The sequence below is a fragment of the Phaethon aethereus genome (assembly GCF_964289735.1).
Source record: "Phaethon aethereus genome assembly, chromosome: 1".
NCBI lineage: Eukaryota > Metazoa > Chordata > Aves > Phaethontiformes > Phaethontidae > Phaethon > Phaethon aethereus.
This window is the reverse complement of record NC_138575.1, coordinates 48,055,192-48,075,236: the sequence shown is the minus strand read 5'-3', so window position 1 is coordinate 48,075,236 and position 20,045 is coordinate 48,055,192.

The window sequence follows — 20,045 nt, the reverse complement described above, 5'->3', positions numbered from 1 at the left end:
CCCCCCTTGGTTTGCCTTTTAGGACTCTGATGTAAGCGCAGCTGTGGTTTTTTAAGAGATGTTTACGCCATTTCTTGCACACAGCTCATTCATCACTCGCTGCTCAGATACAGCAAGAATTCAAAATGCAACCTGAGTGACACAGCCTTTTGTCTTTCTTGAAGTGGCTTAGCTGGACCCGGAGGATCAGTGTGTCACCAACAGCACATTCCTGGAGTGAATGTGGAGTCTTCTTCCATGCTCCAGAATATGTTAAAGAGCAGACATACTAAGGTTTATGTATGCTTTAGTGAAACTGGAGACTCATGCTAGAATAACACCACTTTGTACTCACCACAGGTCTTACAGGGTCTCTGCCTCAGGTATCATCCTTGGTACAAGCAATTTTTTTGCTCCAACTTATCGTTCTTAACTGATCCTAATGAAACAGTTTCTGGCAACATATAATCTGTTTTTCTTTCACATACAATACCATTTCTCTGGTAAAATGCTAGATTCAGATATTTCATAATAACAACATATTATTAGTTTCAGATATGGCTCACTCCCTTAGACAAAGTTTGACTAACTCAAGTTAGATCTGTTTCCATCTGCTGCTAAACAGGGCCAACCAAGTCTGTCCAGAGTGATGTCTGTGATTGATTGCTTTACTTTTATCAACTCCTGATTTATACCCATCAGGAGCCACAGTTTTAGTTTGTATCTGAAACGGCAATTCACAAAAGCATCCCTTCACCTTTGTGAAGTTTTAAGTGTGTGTATACGGGTGGTACCAAATTCTATCAGTAGGGGAAGATAGAGTGAAATTCTGTCCACTGAAGTTATTGGATATTAAGATGAACCTGGTAGCAGCCCAAACTGAACATTGCATTTCATACCTGTGTGCCTCATACCAGGAAAAAGGCAAAATTTTACCATTTTCTAGGAATGGGTTTTCCAGTTTAGTTCAGGACTGGATGTGTTTTGTTTCAACTCTGCTCACAAATTTGACAATTTCATAAGCACTCCATTTAGACATTAGATTGTCAATACATCTTGAAGTTTTAAACTTACATACTGGGTCTCAAGCACTATCTCCGAAAAGAAAAATCTTGGATCACAATTTTAAATAGAAGAATATAAAATTTTAGAAAATTCAGCATTCAGAGCAGATAATTGTAAATTAGACATGAACAAATATTACAAGATTGACTAGTCTCTATGAAATAACTTGAGTCTGTTATAGCTCAAGCTAAGAAGCCTGGACTTCTAAATCTAACTCTAAGAGCTCCAGCTTAATTCCAGGATACAAATAAAAAGGCCTGTTGTCACACAAGGAAGTGTCTGAACAAAATCTTCTATCTAGATAAGACTAATTATAAACACTGACAATATTTATGATATAGTCATGTAAATAAGTTATAAAAAAAAAAATCTATAATGTAGCTTCATGATGTGTTGTTTACTCTGTTGCGACCTTACCTCAGAATAAATATGGGGTAGTGTTTTGAGAGGAAGAGTCTGCACACAAACAAAGCTAGTATGCTTTACATTACTGGTGTAAACCATACATTACTGAGTAAACGTAACAGGTACCTGTAAGGAAAACAAAAATCAATTTTTTGAAGAATCAATTAAATTTAAAGAAATAAACTCAATTTACATCAGAGAAATATTTTGCATTGTGTGACCATGGTGTTTTTGATCGGCTACCAAGAGCTCAAAATCTGGATTTATTATATCATTAAACTGTAGAACTTAAGAAAACTGTGTGAGAAGCAGGACTACCATAGCTCCTCGCCCGGAGCACTTCAAGTACTGTTAGTTAGTTGTTTCACTGCTGAGCAATAAATGTGTGATCATACCTTGAAAAACTGTTTCCTTGGAGTATCATCTGGGCATGGCAAGTGGCTATGCATCATCTAAGTTAAGCAGTGAAATGCAATCCATGTTCTGTAGATCTTAAGGAAAAGTTAGTGGGATTTGAAAAAAAGTTCCAACCAAAAAGGAAAGAGGTAGCATATATTTCATTATGTTCAAAGAAAGCCCATCCATTAAAGAAGAGGCTACTACAAAGCTGACTGAGCTATAAATTTGCAACCACTAACATCACAATGAATTTCAGGGATGGAGAGCAAATCATCCCAAGTAGAGGAGAAATGCAAAGTCTTTTGCATTTGGCCTTTGGGAAACAACATAAACATATCAGGATAGTAGAGGTGGCACAGAACAAGAATAAATGTATTTGGGGGAGGTCTTTCTTTGGTTTCATCTAAGTCAAGATTTAACTTTCTCTGTATATCTTATAACCATATCTCCATTAAGGAGCACTGAAAACTTCAAGGATACTCTATTCCATATTCTTATATTTAAGTCTTTTAAAATTTGGTTTTAGGGTGCAATAGAAGAATAAATATGTGGACTACTTACTATCTGGCACTGGCCTATGTAAGTACTTAGAAAACTTCTTCTTTAAAAAAACGTAACCCCAGACCAGAACATGCTTACGTTTTCATGAACTTTACATACAAATATGAAGTTTTAATTGCTTTTGTCCCTGTTTTCTTTATGTTAGTTTCTATACAAAGTTTCAGAATATTTCTAAACTTTGTGTAAGTTCTGAACTCAATCCAAACCTTGTCTACTCTAGGATTTAAAATGTAACAGAAAAGTGTGTGTTTCTCCTATAGTGTGGAAATAGTTCAACATGCTTTAAGTATACATGCTTCTTGAATTTATTATACCCAGCAGAAATCTTCCTTCAAGCCTACCCAAAATTGCCAGCTTTCAGCCAATTTACCAGCAGGGTTTTTTATTTATATTGACAATTGTTAGGGAAGGTTATGGAGCAGGTCATACTGAGTGTCATCATGCAGCACATACAGCACAACCAGGTGATCAGGCCTAGTCAGCATGGTGTTATGAACAGCAAGTCCTGCTTGATCTACCTGATCTCCTTCTATGACAAGGTGACCTGCTTAGTGGATGAAGGAAAGGCTGTGGATGTTATCTACCTAAACTTTAGTAAAGCATTTGACACTGTTTCCCACAGCATTCTCCGGGAGAAACTGGCTGCTCATGGCTTGGATAGGCATACTTTTATCTGGATAAAAAACTGGCTGGATGGCCAGGCCCAAAGACTTGTGGTGAATGGAGTTAAATCCAGTTGGCAGCCGGTTACAAGCGGTGTTCCCCAGAGCTCAGTATTGAGGCCAGTTCTGGTTAATATTTTTATTGATGATCTGGATGAGGCGATAAAATGCACCCTCAATAAGATTGTAGACAACACCAAGCTGGTAGAAAGGCTCTACAGAGGGATCTGGACAGGCTGGATTGATGGGCTGAAGCCAATTGTATGAGGTTCAACAAGGCCAAGTGCTGGGTCCTGCACTTGGGTCACAACAACCCCATGTAAAGCTACAGGCTTGGGGAGGAGTGGCTGGAGAGCTGCCCAGCGGAAAAGGACCTGGGGGTGCTGGTTGACAGCCGGCTGAATATAAGCCAGCAAGTGTGCCCAGGTGGCCAAGAAGGCCAACAGCGTCCTGGCCTGTATCAGAAATAGTGTGGCCAGCAGGAGTAGGGAAGTCATTGTCCCCCTGTACTCAGCCCTGTTGAGGCTGCACCTTGAATACTGTGTTCAGTTTTGGGCCCCTCACTACAAGAAAGACGTTGAGTTGCTGGAGCCTGTCCAGAGAATGGCAACAAAGCTGGTGAGGGGTCTGGAGAACACGTCTTATGAGGAGCAGCTGAGGGAGTTGGGGTTGTTTAGTGTGGAGGAAAGGAGGCTGAGGGGAGACCTTATCACTCTCTACAAACTACCTGAAAGGAGGTTGTAGCTAGGTGGTGTGTCAGTCTCTTTCCCCAAGTAACAAGCTATAGGACAAAAGGAAACAGCCTCAACTTGCACCAGGGAAGGTTTAGATTGGATATTACGAAAAATTTCTTCACTGAAAGGGTTGTCAGACATTGGAACAGTGGTTGCGTTACCATCCCTGGAGGCATTTAAAAGACATGTAGATGTGGTGCTTAGGGGCACGGTTTAGTGGTGGACTTAGCAGTGCTAGGTTAATGGTTGGACTTGATCTTAAAGGCCTTTTCCAACTTAAATGATTCTATGATTCTATGAACAAATCAATGTTTTCTGTCAGCAGCTCTGCAACAAACACTACTCTATTTTCTGTTGCATATATCTGGGAAACACAAATACAAATTTACATTAATAATAACTAGAGAATGAATCACTAGATGCCTTTCCCAACACTGTTAGCTGGGCATGTCACTTGCCATGGTAATGCATCAGAGACAGAGTAGCAGAATTATCTGGGGCTCAGCTAAATGCAACCAATGTGAACAGCGGTTGTGAAATCTTAAAGTACAGATCTCACCAGCATTTCCTTTGATTCCAGGTAACTTTGTAGACAACTAGTCTCACAGTGAACCACCTTGGGCAATTTTGTTTTACTGTCCGTCAAAGGTATTTTTCTTCATAATGATTTGACCCTATGGGGCTTTTTTTTTTTTTTGTGGTGTTGCTTTCACATTTTGGGGTTTTTTTAATGAGAAGACATTTTATAAAGATGGAAAGAAACAGAAGACTCTTATTCCCTTCTCTGTTTTCTACTTACCTTTCTTTATTGAACTTTTTTCTCCTATCCAGGCTTTTTCTTTCTTTCTTCTGACCCCACATAATAGTTATTAACTAAATTTTTGCTTTTAAATAAAGTACTTCTTTAAGAAGAAAAAAAGTAGGAAAAGAAAACTGTTGTCAATGATTTACTGTCCAAGCCACTCTCACCTCCCTTATCTCTCTTCACATAGATGTTTGTTTCACCCAATCAAATTACAAAAGTTATATTTGATTCCCTCTGTTCCAGCTGAGTTGTACTTAGCACATAGACTTGAGAAAAAATATTGTTTCCAAGTTATTACTGCTGCTTCTGATCATCTGAGCACAGCTTGGGGCCTGCCCGCCTATGCCATAAATTAAAATAGTCTGAAGATCTGTGTGCAGCTGACAGTAGTAACCTTAAATAACTTCCTCCACTGTTGTTGCAAAGGAGAGACAGCCTCCTTGATCAGCTTTGTGTTGACTAGAGAGTCACCTTACTTCAAAGGCAAGCCACCAACTTGAAGATTCTAGTAAATCAGTGGAGCAGTTGAAAGGAGGTGTATGAAAAATCATGCTTGCAGTTTTGCTCAAACTGTACTTTCTATAATTATTGTTACACATGTATGCTATTGGATATATGTATCTGAATCACAGTTTCATGGAGGAAAACCTTGCTAGTTTGCCAATAAGGTCTAGATTCATGGTTTATGATATCCTCATAGCTATATATATATATACACTATATGACTGATACTCTATATGATAGTATCATATAGAGTATCAGTCATATACTATATGACTGATACTCAACTACAACAACTAGAATGCTTTCTGTGTAGGCACATTTATTTTACTTGAAGTAGACAGAGATACTCTTTCTCCCACTTTTCTCAATTAAACTGAGATATCTGGGCACAGAAATCAGAAGAAAAAAGCATCAGAAGGCCCAAGAGTACATACAGTTTTGGCATAAGGCAACGTATCTGAGAACAAGGAACTCTTGTTCCTGACCCAATGCTGGAGCCCTAGACTCTTCTCTGCTGTGTATCTTCTAAACTTGGTTCTGTTAGCATCTTCTTTTAACCTTTGACTAGTTTCCCCTAGCTGGGAAACCGAAGAAATATAAACAAAGACAGACTGGATAATCAAATATGTAGTTATAATGCGTAATCCTAAATATTTAATCTACATATATAAGGTTTCACCTGTCCTTAGGTGAGGTGGTAGTTTTTGTGAGACCCTCTCTTTTTCTGCAAGACACTGACAAAAGAGGAAGCGTATGTTATTGTTCATAGGAACTCTGAGAGGTAAGGAATCATAAAGTGAATCTAGCAAAATAATAGTGTCATGTTCATTATTGCAAGAGTCAAAGCACAGGATCAAAGACTCAGGAAAAAACAAAGTTTGACAAAAAAGAATCAGTTGGGAGTAAGGGTCACAGCCAAACAGGAACAAAAGAATAAAGAGCAGAAGAAAACATCTGCAAGCCTTGCTTGTGGGGAGGGAGAAGGAAGTAGGAAGAGGGAGGAACCTTTCCACATACTTGCCCTCCGAGGTTTGCATCCATTTGTGTACTCCACATTGTTTGAAGCTGATTTATAAAATAGTTGCATTTCAGAGATAATGAACATCACAGATGACCTCTCCAGAGGGGTTTCCCTTCCCCTTTAGGGATAGGGGTAAGAGAACTTTCTCGCCACAGGAGAACATAAAGACTTTTAGGCACTTTAACCATTTAACTCCCATAACTTTTGTGAAATACATTATATATGTGCGGACCTGTGCATGTCATTTTTTAAAAATATAGACTCCTTATTTCCTTCCTTGTTTCTCATCTCAACCTTTATGTGTGGCTCCACAAAATAGAGGAGGCAGCACTACAAAAGAAAGATCCAGATGAGGCAGATACATGTGGGGTGAGCAGAACCAGACTGACTCCTGACAGAGACTCAGAGTAGTGAGACACAACCTGGGCAACAACCACTCAGACAGAGACAGCATAGAAGTCACCTTATATTCTTCCTTACTGCCCATAATCATTTTGAGATGGGCTGCAGCAAGCCACTGCAAAGCTAGGAAGGTTTTAATTTATACCACTAGTCATTCTTGCAATCACCTTTCATTCCCATGCCTTAAAGCCGGAAAGGTATACGTACCTTCTGCCTAGTAACCAGTAGGAAGACTGTAATAAAACCATTATTTTCACAAAGCGTGCACAAAAACTAACTTCAGATAGGCAAGACCAGCTTTCCTAGGCTTCCTCTACAGCCAATGAGGTGAAAAATATTGATTAGGAGTTTTCTTTAGTATCTGAGGAGATTAATATGGAAGTTTCCTCGGCAGAAATATTGTTTTATATCACTATAGAATATTGCTGCTTCCTTATCTTGTCACCCTTATTTCCTGAAGAAGAGGTTAGCAGCAGCAGATTGGTACATGTCCATGGACTAGCCATCACAGGAGTTGGAAAGCATCACATAACTCACCTTTTACCCTTTGCACTTGGCGACATATCAGGAAAACATCCTTTACATGTGTTCTCACGCACAAGCAGTTAAGATGTACAGAAAATGTTCAGCAGGTAGAAATAGCATGGAAAATATCATCCACGATGGGGATAGTTCTTAGTACTCCCTCTTGCATGATTGTTATGTTTTTACAGTACATGTTTTGCTCCTTATAATATTTACTTGGCTAATTTTTTATTCAACTGCTCCTGAGGGAATACTATACTTCTATTTATGACTAATGTGATGTTTAAAATAGTGCAGTCTACTCATCAAAGACCTGGTTCTTCAGTATTATTTTCCTCACCCCTGTAAATTTTTGGAGCAGTTTTGTTTCTCACTATAAGTCCTTTGCAATGTAAATACTCGTAACTGCTGTCAATTATTTCCAATATACTGTAAACTAAAGTCAAAGAGTAAAACTGGGAGATGATCTTTCCAAGATGTGACATTAAATTCAAAATAAGAAAGACCTTTTCTCCAGACTGACTCAGACTTGTAAAACCTCTTTTCCATCCAATGCATCATAAATGGATATTAGAGGTGATCATCAAATTGTCCGCAAAAGAGTAAATTCCCCTATCAAATCAGTAGGCATTTTTGCAAACCAGGACTGGTGAACTGTTCTCAGAAACAATGTAAAAATGTTTCACCATGGGAAGGACTGATGAGTGGAACAAATTTGTCATGGGTAGTGGCAGATTTTTAATCACTTAAAATCTTCAGACCGATGGCCGAACCTTTCTTAACCAGACCAAATTTGTTGGGACCCAGAACCAATTTGGTTGTTATGGTGGGCTAACCTTGGCTAAGGGCCAAACTCCCACCCAGCTGCTTAGTCACTCTCCACCACAGTAGGAGAGGGCAAAAACAGGATTAGGCAGCTTGCGGGTCAAAGTAAAAACAAGGAGATCAGTTACCAATTACTATGGTGGGCAAAACTTGGGCAAAATTAAATTTTTGCCAATTAAAATAGATTAGGGTAGTGAGAAACAAAGATAAACATTAAAACAACTTTCCAACCCCCTCTCCGAGGCTCAGCTTTGTGCCTTCACTCCGAACTCTTCTACCCATCCTGACAGTGGCACGAGGGACATGAGGAGATGGTGGTTAATACATAATAGTTGCTCTCTGCTGCTCTTTGCCTATCACACTTCTACCCTGCTCCAGCATGGACTCTCCCCATGAGCTTTAGTTCCTTCAGAAAACTGCTCCATCCGGGGTCCTGCACAGACTGCAGTGGACACCTACTCTGGTGACTGCAGCTCCTCCCCCTCCCTGCTTCCTCTGATCTTGGTGTTCCCTCCACCGTTTCTCACTCTTTTTGTTACCTCCTCCTCTCTCTGTCCAGCAACTTTACCTTTTCTTAAATGTTTTCTCAGCGGTACCACAAGCTTCACTGATGGGCTCAGCTGTTTCCTGCAATGGGTCTAGCACAGGGCAGCCCCTGGCCTCCTCCCACAGAGGCCTCCCCTGCAGCCCCCACCACTACCAGCACCTTGATGTCTACACACAACACAGTTGTCAACAAGAGAGAGGGTAGAATCCAATGGTTGGTACTAGAGTTTGAGAATCAGCACCACAACATTAAAATTTTGCCTGTGTTAATAATATGCACCAAGTCTTCTCATCCAAGCAAGTGCCAACTACCTATCAGTCACTGTTTCCAGCCAGTACTTGTACTTGTACTTGCTTACACAATTTATCTGTTGCCTCTTCAAAATCTGAAAAATAAAAACCATATTTTTATGGAAGACAAAGTCAGAAATGAAGACTAGTTTTTGAAATTGGATACAAATCCCACTTCAAGGCTTGTAAATATTGCAGATTCATGTGGTTTTGACTGATCAACACTTTACTGTAAATATCACCTATCTTGAAAAAGCCACATAGTTTCAATTTCTGCATTTTAATATCTTTCACAAAACTTTCTGCAGAGAATTTGACATACTGTTTAAAATATATGTAGAGAAATTAAAACCTAAACATTTTATGACAGTTAAAATATTTTCCTGTGTATTTGGAATATATCAACAACCTATTGAGTTATGCTGTCTTTGAATATTGAAATAGAAAAATGCAGCCTGAATATCCTTAATCATGGCACTAAAACCTATGTAATGCACCATTGGAAAACATAGATTTTTTGAGGCACGCAGGGTCATCCCTGCTTTGCAAATCATGAACCTTAAGAGTGACATCACTTAAAAGAGACAAAGAAAGAAGAATTTGGGAGCAGAGTCAAGGATTTATGATAGATCCATACAGGAACTGTGGAAGATTTAGGCATCTAGCTGCCATTTTATATGCCTAAATCTAAAGGTTACAACTTCAACACCTCCTCTAAGATGAAGCCTAACCCAAGAGATACCTGTGTCTTTGACTTTAAAGTATTGCAGGTGTGGAGAACTCTGTTCCAGACATGTCCTTCTCCCTAGGTTTCAGCAACGCAAAGCATAGCTCACAGCTAAAACTTTCAGGATTTGCAAAACTTCTCTGCAAAAGGTGGATTTGAATTTTCAGAGGATGTGAAAACCTCACACAGGTGAGATTATCACTGGGCTCTGCATTTTATAAGATCAGGCTCATCTCCTTTTTCTACTTGAAAAACTATAATAATTTTTACCTGAACACTATCCTTGTAACAAGCTATTGGGTATTTTAGAGAGGTGTCCTTTTATTACCTTCTGTTGAAATCAGAAGCTAAACAAATCACCATGCAAGGGAAAAAAGACTGCAAATATGATTGAGAATTACTTTTATCATGTAATAAGTAGACTCATTTGAAAACATTCCCATCCTGTTCCAGCAATATTTGCCAGATTCTTCCATTAATTATTCATGGGAGCAAACTGGAGTCCTATCTTGAAATATTTCATGTGGCAGAATTCCCTTTGATGACTTGAGTTGAATGATAGCTCTGTCATGTCTCCTAATGATGCTTTCAGTCTTAAAGAAAGGTTCCTCTGCTTCATGTGTTAGCTTAAGTCTTGTGCCAGGAGCTAGAAAGCCACTTCTCACCTCCTATGATCCAGGCAAAGTAAAAGTCATTGGGTGAATTCTTAGGGAAGAAGGAACAAAAATAGATCAAGTGTAGAGAGCATGGCTTTTAATTCTACTTTGAAAAACTTTATTTGTATTATTTATTTAAAAAGGTGGGAGGGCAATACAGCTTTATATGTTTGTAGGATAAGGTGGGAGAAATGGGATGGCTGGGATCTTTACTTAAAATTCCCCAAAGAAGGAAAATGATACATCATGGCTATTAAAACTAACAGAAAATCTATTGTGTTCTGCGACATATGCAAAATCAATCTTGTTCTATATGAATAAAATTTAGAAAACCAAAGATATCACCTGGCAGCCTATAGTTCATATAACTCTTCCCTTTTTACTAATCTCTCCATATTCAGTATATGAACCTTTTTCATGTGTTGGTCAGTCAAAGAGAAAGGTGTATGTAAAGGATCTTCTCATGAGATACTTCTGCAGTGGTGAAGGAATCAAGTATTTTTTCCTCATGCACCTTGAGCTTTGCAGAAAGGGAGCTGATAAAGAACTAACCAGATCCAGGCAGATGTCCATTGCTTCTCACTCCTCCAAAATTCACTGGGAAAAATACATAACTTGTGGTTAATTCACTTCTTCCATGATTTTCCCACTACCAATATATCTGTAACCAGAGTACGGTGCTAGTAAAAGCTAGAGGTTGACAGCACTTCTGTAGTAAACACTGAATGGAAGAAGTCTTCGAGTATGAATTACCTATGAAACAACATCAGCAAGAACAAATAATGTACACACTTATTGTGGAAAAATATGTTGGCCAGTATACGGAAACTACATTAAGGCTGCAAGCAGAAAAAGGTGTTAGACTAATGAAGAGAAGGATGCAGCTGAGAAAGAAAACAGAGCCTATAAGTGATAAAGAGGACTAGTTAATGACAAACAGGTAGCTAAATAGATGGAAAATATCCACTGGGAAGCAAATATGGAAGACTTGTTCAGAATGAGAGCTAAAAGTAAGGAAACTGAGAGGAAGTAATAAATCTGGTGTCCTACAAGAATTATTTTATCTAGTTGTTTGCACCAATCCTTCTGCATAAAATTGTGGACAGTTTCTGCTTTGAGGTGTCACAAGCTGAACGTCCTGGAAAATGAATGATACTAGATCATTTTTGTACAAATCCATAACATCCCACAAAAAGAAAGAAGACTATTTGAAAGAACTAATTTTAGACACAGACAGATCATTGCATGGGAGGACTCTAATACTCTCTCAGGGCTGTATAAAAGGAGCATATAAGTTGCCATACAACAACTTTGCAACTATTGGTGAACCAGAGACAATAGGTGATAGCCAGCTTGCATATTACGAGAAGAAAATCAGAGATGTGTAAAGCCCAGAAGAGTTACAACAAACTTGATTTTGCTTTGAAACTACAGAAATTTTGCTACAGAAATCTAACAGAACTATTTCATATAAAAAGAAAGAGGTCTAAACTCAAACAGGAAAGTAGCATCAGCACTTTATATATGCATATTGGATGCCAAAGAGAATGGAGGTGGAGAAGTTAAAATAAATAAAATGCCTTCCGTAACAAATTATTGCAGTCTATAGAATTCTTGCCTCTGACAACTTCCCAAGGTCCTTCAGCTGAATATCGACACACAGAATAAAGAGAAAATAACACTTTTTATCCTAGGCTATGGTTTCCAGCAGAATCAATAAAGCTGAAGGACAACAGAAATGTGATTAACCCATTAAGCCACAGCACCAAATTTAACACGGCAAAATATCATCTCTACAAACATCCTAATGAATTTTCAGGCAGAGCGAAACTGTGAGGGTTCATTTCAGGATAAATTACTGTTTTTAGAGAAATTTTGAGACATAACAGAATACCTTTCACCAAGTATCACCCATCTTACATGTTTAATGCCTGGTGTAAAAGTGGAGAGAGGGACAGATTTCTTTTTCTTTCATTTAAGGCAGATAATAAAACGTTTTCTTTTTTAAAAAAAGACAATTTTTTTCCCAGGGTAATAAAAATTATCTGTGAACTCTGATATTGCTCTTAAAGAGTGTAAACAGATGCATACTTATAAAAATGTGAGTCAAAATAAGTAAGTTACACAGCAGTACTCAATCACTTGTTCTTTATTGTGACCTTTTCTTTTTTGTGTAACTTGTATATTTTGATAGCAAGTATACTGGGTCCAGGGACCAAAGTCCTGACTCTGTTCTTCCTTACACTTCTGGAAATCAGAGTGGAGATGTGATTATAAAACTAGGGAAATTAACATCAGAACTGGGTCCCTCATCTGCATATTTGGCTCAGAAACACCGAGCACACACTGAGAGAAGTGCAACAATAATGCATAACTGTAAGAAGTACGTAAATGGTGTTTTCTCTTTTCTCAGCCTAATAGCAGAAGACCTTGAGAACTTGACCTAGTGAAGAACAAGGCATAAATCTGCTAAGCAGCTATGAATATATGCAATATAGTGCCTTGTAAGGACTTGGGAAATTCTTTTCATTGTTCTGACCTCAAGAGGGTCAATACTGTTATCTTCTGGCAGTAAAACATAGTTGAGGCTGTTGTCTTCTTTTTTGAACATTAAAGAGCTTCTATGATGAAGCAGGCAAGACTCAGACAACATAGATTTCTCCTGAGCTAAAATATGTATCAAGCTTTTGGCTATTCACATAAGATTCATAAATGATGGAGGCTCCATGCTTTCTGAAAGCTTTGGGAAATGTAACGGCTTGAAGGACTCCACATACAGTGTATGAAAACTTCTAAGTATTAGAAGAAAGAGCTTCTTCTCACAGTCATCAACCCTAACTATGTTTTCTAAAGCAGTATCAACAAAAAGTGCAATAAAACATTATCACTATATACAGGCTTATTATGGTAAACTTTGAGGTAAGTAGTAATTTCACCTCTTTTGTTTGTATAGATGGTGTAGAAAAAGTGAGTCTAAGAGAACAGTGAATATTTTGGCCAGTTCCCTTCTACAAACGTTTCATGATTTCCTTTTTGGAGACAGGGAGGAGATTATAACACTATCAGCTCTGTTGGCATGACTAAGGTTCATACAGATGAGGAGGTATGTGTGGTAGTGAAAGCTTTCTTATCAATGATACCCAGCTTCTATATCTAGTGAGTCTTTTCTCCACTTTACCCTGCAGCCATACCCTTTGGTTGGCACATAGTCTTCTCTTTCCACACAACAGGGTTGTCTTTGCACCACTGAATATCCTTATTTTTCTGCCTTTCTTATGATTTTGGACAGGACAAAGATAAGAGCCTTTGTGCTTTTGTAACTGTTGAAACACTGCTCCCACTTAAAAAGCATACGTGGCACAGGTTTGGGAGGAGAAGAGTTAAAATTCCTACCTGCAGTTCAAGTATCCTACTAAGGGAAGAAAAATTATCAGTAAAAATGGCAGTATTGGCTGGCCTAAACAACTTTGTAGCAAGCCACTGACTCTTCATACTCTTTTTCCAATAGTGGAAATAAAATAGACACATACTGAATTGCTTTTGTTATTCTGCCAGTGTTCTGATAGGTAGATGCCATTCAATTTCATACTGGACGCTTTCTTCCATATGGGTGTTGCCTACACAAACAACAATATAATAATGTCAAATTGAAGTATAAATATGTTCTTTGATATATATGTTAAACATCAGATGGAGATTTAGTTTGGGTAGTGATCAGCAACTTTTGCCAAGAATGAGATAGCAAGGTGGGTGGACATATTTGTATACAGCCTCTAGGGAGGGAAGTAACCCTATGCTATCACAGTGTTTCTAGGTACATCTGTGGTATCTCTCAGCACCCTATATTTCAGGAAGTCAGCCTGTTTGTGAAGTTATTGTAAGGTAGCAGCGGGCATAAGTAAAACACTGCTAATATAGTACTTGGCCAAAAGTAGCCTCCCCTGTAGGAGTTTGTTTATAAATTGCTTTGGTCCACTTGACAAGGTCAAATCCATTCTCTTAATGATGAATCTCATCTGTTCTGGTGCAGAAAGAAATGTTTTCTTTCACTTCTACGTGTGGTAAGAGCTCATTCATCTCTGTATGTTCTAAGGGGAAATCTAGCTACATCAGAGAGAGAAGGAGTATTCAGAGGGCAACTGATGGCCAGGAAGATATATTGAATTCACTTTCCTGGGACAGACATTCAAATGGTAACAAGTGATAGAAAACAGCTCTATATTTCAGCATGATGTGTGTTCTCTCTCTTATGATTAAATCCCCTGTGGGCCATCTGCATTTAATGGGTTAGAACTACTTTGTAGCTGCAGTTTTTTCCTTCCATGGCTCTTATTTATTTGAGAGGAGACCAAACTGCACTCTTAAAAGTGCAGCATGTAGGAAACACTGCCAAAAGAATGAGAACGAAAAGGCAAATTTATGGGCCAGTGTTGTTTTAAGCATTTAGCAGTATAAATAGGAAGTGTAGATAAATGTGGACATGTAAGTGACTTTCCGTTTATCTGTTACATTATTTGCCTAAATTCCAGAAGACAATTAGCCCAATTAAGTTATATAAGGGTTAATGCTCTGCCTCAGGAGTAGCAATTTAGCATATGCATAGAACTTTTTCCAAACTAAAACTATCACTCCTTAGAACAGGTCTCCTTAAAAAAAAAAAAAAAAAAAAAGCATTGCTCAGTCCGTCCTTAAAAAAAAAAACTGACACAAATATGGAAACTACTGTAGTAAATAAATTAGATGTAAAATACTGATTTAATAAAGTTCAGTGTTTTAAAAATAGCAGAATGGACTACCTAAGAAAAAAACATTCATATAACTAAACAATGTTGTTCCAGGACAATTTGATTTAGCATAGTAAATCTATTATGTATTTATTAGGGATCACATTCTGCTCCCAAGTGAAGTCACTGGCAAGATTCCCATTAACTTCAATTAGGATTTGATCATAAGGAAATTTTTGAGTAGAGTTAGGGACATTTAATCTCTCTTTGCCAACACTGAGTTTTCTGGCTATAAATATTCAATAAACTCCAAGCCAATGAGTGTATTTTCCTCTTTTCTCATTGTATATACTATTTAAGCATTTGCTAAATAATACTCACTAACTCAGATCTCTATTCCAAACCTTTTTCTAAAAGGCTCCCAAAATCATTTAGTATTTTATTTACCTTATGTGTTCAAGTGCCATCTGACAGATTTTTCCATATATATTAAAATGTTTATAAAGAGTAATGAGAAAATCATTTTTAGTACTCTAGAAGCTGAGTTGATCCCTTAATATCACTTTGAAAGAAAAATGCAATGAACATATGTTGTATTGTCATTTTCACAAAGATCTCAGCTGTTTTCCATTTTTAATGATTAAAACAAAATCATTTGAGTAAATACACCTGAGTAAATACAGTCTTACACAGATTCAGATACTTCTGTCTCTCTTTGAGGACACTGTTTAACAAAGCTTTCATTTTAACTGTACCCTTCTCTTTCTTAGAAGGGCAAAAACATTATAAGAGTGATAACTAGGACCTTATTCCATCTACAAGCAGTTTGTTAATCCTAATCATACTGGATTTGACCAAAAAAATGTTTTGTTTTTTAACAAAAAAAAAAGGCTTTAACGCTCTTAGTTGTCCCTCTCCGTATCTATAAATTACTCATTCACAGAGCAGTTTTGGGGGCAAAGATCTAATCTTCTGCAACTACTGAATTATAGCAAAAGACTTTGCCCAGCTGTAATGTCAGTGGGACTATAGTAAGCTGTGATTAGTACACACGTATGGACAGTCTCACAGGAGTACAAGGAAGGAAGGATCAAGACTATTTCAATTATTTTTCATAATTAAAGAATGCAGAAACCATCATTGTCTCAGATTCTGAGCATGAAGTGGCCAGCTGTTAGGTTATAGAGGGTTGCTGTAGTTAGAACTGGAGCATCGAAAAGCACTCTTGTAACAGCATCTTGTGAAACATCAAGTTCCACTGTATAAACTAGTCAGAAAGTAAGATTTTTTGTCCTGACCCTATAGGCTACAGTTTTCCAAATGATGTTTTTCATGCTAACAACATCACTGACTTTAAGCAATTTTTGCCTATACATTGATGTATTTATTAGTCTACTGTTTATTTCTATAGGAATAATCATTGTTATGAAGGTGAGCAGCATGAGCTAAGCTGACGTTTTGAGCTGTTGACTGTTAGGCTTCACAACAGCCCTTATTCTTTGAGAGGGTAATGGATTTTGAAGACTCACCTATTTGGGTTTTTTTCTCTTATATCGAAAAATCGATGACATCTCATGTGTGGATTGCATTTGAACAAACAGATTTGGTGAGGAATGATGTAATTTTTACATTGTTATTAAACAGAACAAAAAAAATAACTGTCAGAAACAGTCCAATATCTCAAATATGTCTTATGTTACAGTATTGTGATACGTTCCATCATTTGCACGCCACAGATGTATCAGGTTTAATGTCTGTGGTGTTAATTAATTCCAATTAATTATTCATTCCAATTAATCCATTAATTCCAATTCAGGAATTTGGTAGACTCGCAGCTCCAATCATCACTGTACTTTAACATCTGCCCTCATGCTGCCTTAAAAATGAAAGGAAAGAAAACCTGAAATTCATTATTAGAGATGCTTTACCCCAAAATTCCTCTTTAATTTCCCAGTATGTTTTTATTGGCAGTGACAGTCACCCACCTACCAGCCCTGTCTCTTCAAGACTTACTTTTGGGGTTCTTTATATCCCTCCTTAAACCCAGACTGTTCTCGCAAATAGAGATAGGACAGGTGTGACAATAAAATAAATCTTATGTTGACAGGTCCTGGTGAGATTTAGGTGGGGGAATGTAAGCAAGAGAGGGAAGGGAGGGCTGCATTGAGTTTAGGTTTCCTCCTTGCTCCAGCACTGCACCCTGACTCTCCTCCCAGAAAATTATTCTGCCATTCCCAGTCATCATACCCCCATACTCACTGCACACTCCTTTTCTCATACTCACACCTCACACTCAGTGCTGCCCAGCCTGATGCTCATTTTACACAATTTAATTCTAAAATATGTTCTTTCAACTGCCACAACTTTACATTTTGGATGTTTACTTAATAAGTTTGCTTATACCACCAATACTTCATATGATAATTAACCAGTGTACCACAGCTCTTTTGTGTTGCACTGGCAATACAAAGCAGCTGTAAACCTAGTTAAACGTGATATATACTTCAGCTCCTCAACTGGAGCTACTCAAAAGTGGTATAAAATAAATGGGTACCGTGCTTCGGATAACTCACAATGTCTTCCTATCATTCCGATGCCAGACAAACCAAAAAAGATCACTGTAGAGGGATAAGAAGTGTGTATTCTGGAGGTAATGTGAGTGGGCCACTTGTTAATTGGATATGAAAGTGCTGGGGGGAAGAAATCGGTGCCTTGTCACAGAAAGAACTTCCCCTGGAAACATTTTGAACTTCACCAGTGTAAGTGTTTTAAATGACTAACTCTGATCAGCACGATTTCACTCTGATTTCTGAATACCTCTGATATTTAGAAATTTATCAATAAAATATTAATTAATCTGTGTCATTTTGAAAACACTGTAATATTTTATTCTTTGCAAACAAAATAATTTAATTCTATTGTGCTAAAGTATCTCAGTATTAAATGCACAGTATTGGTCATACTTGTCAAATTACATAATTCGGCGCCTTACCATAAATTTACAGTCAAAATAAAATGCCTTTAACATTGAAATGGATTTTTTCAACACTTGACAGTGTAAAATATTATGACAGTAAAGAAGTGAAGTGAAAAATATAGTTAATTTCAGCTTATTCTCAGCAACAAAAGATGCCTTCATTGATATGTTCCTGTGGTTTATAACACTGATGATTAAGCTGTAGGTATAAATCAGTTTTGTCAAAATTTTCCAACCATCTTTATCGTAAGGAGATTGGGTCTTTAGCTGCTAGTGAAGTGTTGTCCATCACTGACATGAGTCTGTAGAAATCTTAAAGAGGACTTTTACTTTTCATTGATAACTTTACATCTGTTCAAAAAACTTGTTCAGATACAGGCTTAACATTTTTAAATTGTTGATGAATCAATCATAGGAGAAAAAATAGTGCAGCACTATGTCATCACAAATTCTTCACAGCAATAATTACAACAATATTTCACTTTCTCTTTTAACAGGATAGGGACTCTTTGCCCAGAAGTTCTATAAATTTACTTCTCAGCATTGCATGATGATCACATATCTCAAACATTAGTTAAAGTACTTGGCAGGAAGGCTATGTAAATCACCTCCTTTTGTTTTTACTGCATTTACCACATGTTGAAGAAGCAGCGAAAAGATTAGTTGCTCATGTTAAGAAATCATTAAGTGAATAAAATTAAAGCACAAGAACACAAGTCTTGTCAAATGTGGGAGTATAGTCCAGTGGAAAATAAAATTATTTACCTTGAATAGAAACTTACTGAAATTATTTGCATATACTGAAATGCCTCTTTTCTAGAATTTTCTTAGAAAAAGAGAACCCTACAAATAGCCTTGTTGGCTCTATTTGCACTATTTGTGGAATAAGGAGCTACTCATCTTGGTTAAAAAATCTGAGCCTGGCCTTAAGCCAGTGTGGGCCAGATTCTGCCACCCTTAGCAGAGCTGAATAGTACCTTAAGCTGGGCCTGATTATGAACCGATTACTCATGTTGTGCTGAGCAGCCCTTTGCATGAATGGGGCCATTGTGAATAAACATTTACAAGTGATTCACAATTTGGCCTATGTGAGTACTCACATCAATGCGTCCACTCATGGAGTAAAGCACTACTAAATAAAAGTGGCAGAATGTGACCCTGTTGTAGTACTTGACATCTAACATGAAGATACTTTTTCATTAGCTAAATGAAACACTGCAACCAACAGACTATCATTCATTCTTTGAGACGAGGCTGATGCAAGAGCATGACAAGCTTAATGCAGGCCTGCAACTTATCACACCTCAGGTTTAATGAAGGGTTGAATACCTGTTTGTCTAATGTATAAAGTTATGCTAGCAACATGTAACAAATAATTTCCATTGCTAAAACTGTGGATGAAAAATTAATTAGAATTGTATCCCTTTCACTTAATTAAAATCAGCAGGAAGATGACATAGTCTTTTATTTTCTCCATTGATTTTGGAGGCTTCAAACATCTAAAAATGTTGTAATGTTTTGAAAATTATGTTTAATCTCCCCAGGTATTCTGTCACTGCAATAATTTCCTAGAAATTGTTTAATTCCACTCTTGACATAAAAAACCTTGGAAAAATGAACTTTTTTCTGGATTTCACAAGACAATAATGGCAAATTCTGCTATCAAAATAAATAAGCAAACTGAAAGAGAGGCAACAACAAAAATGGCTTGAAGTTTGCCAGCTAAGCTTTTGCTTCTTTATCCACTAATGATGCTCTAATAAAAATTATATTGAAATCACTCTGATGTGTTCTAAATGCTGTATCTTAAAAAATGATTATGTGGTAACTGAAAAAAAAAAAAAGGAAAAACATGTTTTAGAACTGGAAACAGTCTGACTTGCTAAAAAACCCTTGTGTTTCCACCACTTTCACCCTTCTGCATGTGGCACAAGTGTCTATATAAAACTAGTATATTCACCTGTATTAATGAAATTTCTTTTTTGCTTTAAATGATAAGGCTCCTTTACTGCTGTATAAAGAGACAATAAAAAAGGAAAAGGTAAATTTTCCCAGTTCCTCAGGCCAAAGTTTAACTTAAGTTTTAGAGGAGAATAAAATTAGGAAACCACAAATTGGAGTATATGTATGTGTTAAACTTTGAGTGTATTACTAGGGGCGAATAGGACAACCTTCCTTTTAATCAGCTGTGTAAGAACCTGCTGTAAAATTCCCAAGTTAACATCAAAGTTAAGTCT